Raw genomic sequence first — 2,824 nt, 5'->3', positions numbered from 1 at the left:
AGCACTTCGGGCCGCGCTTCCGGAGGTGGTCGGCTTCGGCCTCGCGCTCCGACGAAGGCGGTCGGCGCCTTCTTTTGTAAATAGATAAATAGATGAAATGCGATGACAGTTTTTGCCAATGTTCAGCTCGTCACGTGGAAGATTATATTTATATAGAGATAACGTGTAACGTCGAAGATGCAATTGGAGAAGTGCAATATTAATCGCCGCGCCCCTGGCGGTCCCCTTCGGGGCTCGACCCGGGGGGACGGTTTTTTATGTATATAATAGAAGTGGCGTCTGCGGCGTCGTCGGATGTTATTTTTGTAAAGCTACGGCCGCTGACTTCGCCCGTCTTTTGTATTGAAATGTTGAATATTAAAAATGTATATCGATCAAAATCGACTTGTTGGCGAGGACGAGGATTCGATCCTCGAAGAGACGTATAACAATGTTGTGTCTTTAAGAGTTTTATTGTTGAAATGGAAAAGTAAAAATATTTATTACAATGTATATATGAAATAAATAAATATATATATATATTTGGACGAACGTGAGCAGTTTCTTTTTCATTGCTACCCGCTCTTTTGATTCCTGCTTCTGCGCGAATAAATTGAGCGAAGATCTCCACATCCATCATCTGCAGTTAGCCTGAGCCGATTTCTGTGTGACTCAATTATTGTTTTCAACACCCCTTGAATGCATGAGTATGTGGGTGCATGTTAGTGAATGAGTAAGTTTGTGGGTGCAAGCTGTTACTACGAGTGTATCGCAAGGCTCCGTACTTGGTCCCCTCTTATTCCTCGTCTATATAAATGACCATTACTACCTACCATTTCAAGTAAAGGATCTTCACTAAATAGTACTGTTTGCTGATAACACTTCGCTTTTATTTAAAGTGAAACGACGAAATTTATCGCTTGAGAATGTAAACGGTGCCATATCCAGTCTAGTTCACTGGTTTTAATACAAAAAAATGTGTGTGTGTACTAGGTGTACACACGTAAGAAGTGAAACTTCTTTATGACCTTATTTTTCGAAAAATGATCTACTATATGCAACTTTACAGAAATTGGTTAAATAAAGTTTAACAAAAGGCTTTTATTATCATAGACATGAATACAAATACAATTATTTCATTTTAACTTATTACTGTACTACTATGTAGTACTAAGATTAATACAGAATTTCATTAATTGTAATAGAATTATTAGTAATACTATCATTGTTATCGTTATTATATATTTTTGTTACTAATGGCTTCGAATCTCTTCGGATCAACCGTGGTAGGGACAAGAAAAAGATGGCGCGTAACCGAAAAATGTGACAAATGTGTGTAAATTTTTTTCCAACGCCGTTAAAGAAGTTTGACTTCAAAAAGCAACATGGCGCGTAACCTGCTACAAAATTTCTCCCATACGTCGATAAAGAAGTTTCACTTCAATAATCTTAAGCTAAACGAATAGAAGACAAAATGTATTAAATTTGTAACTACAAATGTAAAAAGTAGTAAGTAATTCTCAAATAATAATTGAAGATGAGGAAATAGACTTTGTTGTTTATTCAACAAAATCCCTAGTGAAATACAAATGTCAATAAATAAATTTAAATCGTACATTAAAGTAAAGCTGCTTGCTAAGGCCTATTATAATATACTTAAATGAATATGTAAACTATCCTAGTGCTTGGATATGAGTTGCTCCAGTATAAAGAGGTAACGCGACTGAATCTCTCGACTGCATTTCCATACTTTGGGGCGATCGTCAACGAACCAAGCTGGAATTTACTTTCACTTTACTTTATTTACTTGGTAGAAAAAATCAAGATGAATCACAAACTTCGTATATTACTTCTTCGTTTTGGTTTGGAAAAATTGCCAGGACGAGATTTACGTGTGTTATGCAGCAGCAATAGCGTCTTCACCATAAGGGAACACGTGCCCGAAAGACCGACAATTTCTCTCACACATTAATTCTCAAAACATTTTTGTCGGACATATTACACATTTTTTTTTACGAATCAGTAATCTTATCAGAAGGTATTTACAAGCCATATACGAGATTACAAGCTAGACGACTCATTGGTCTAGTGGTAGTAGTATGGATTCCCGGGCACTGCCTCACCCACTGCTTCGGTAAAAAAAGCTGTTTCACTAAACAGGACGTGCGGAGTCGAATGCACTCACTCCTGAACTGATAGCTCTAACCGTTCCAGAGATAGCTTTCCCAAAACCTTGCTAATTACTTACTAATCACCACCTTATCAGTTACTATTTCCTGCACGAAATCCCCACTCATTATCTAATTACTTAATGACTCAGTACGAATGCATCGTTATCTACTTTCCTACATTCACTAACCCGATCTATGGCTCTAAAAGAAAAATAGAATAATATAATAAACTAAATCTAACCTAACCTAACCTACGGGTCTAAGCAAACAACAATAAATATACCTACATTAACACCATTATCTATAATAAAATTAGATGTAAGGGTTACATATTTAAATAAAACATTTTTATTCCAGGTATTATTCTTTTATTTATATGTCCATTATATTTCTATACAAATTTACTAGCACCGTATCATTGTTCTCTGAGTCACACGTAAAATTTCTAAGGAAGTCTTCTAATCTCATCCCCCTGAACTTGTAATATATGTATACCAAACAGTACTCTCCGCACACCGCCGATAGGTAATCCTGAACCGTAAGGTTATTGTATCTCCACATGCAACAATTCCTCCTTAAAAATCCTTCTATTGCTTCAATAGGTTTACGTCCAAACGAATCAAAGTATTCCCCAACTCTTTCGACGTTTATATGAATAGCCACCCAATGAGACC

The sequence above is a fragment of the Pieris napi genome, chromosome 4, assembly GCF_905475465.1.
Source record: "Pieris napi chromosome 4, ilPieNapi1.2, whole genome shotgun sequence".
Classification (NCBI taxonomy): Eukaryota; Metazoa; Arthropoda; class Insecta; order Lepidoptera; family Pieridae; genus Pieris; species Pieris napi.
Note: the sequence above shows the minus strand (reverse complement) of the source record.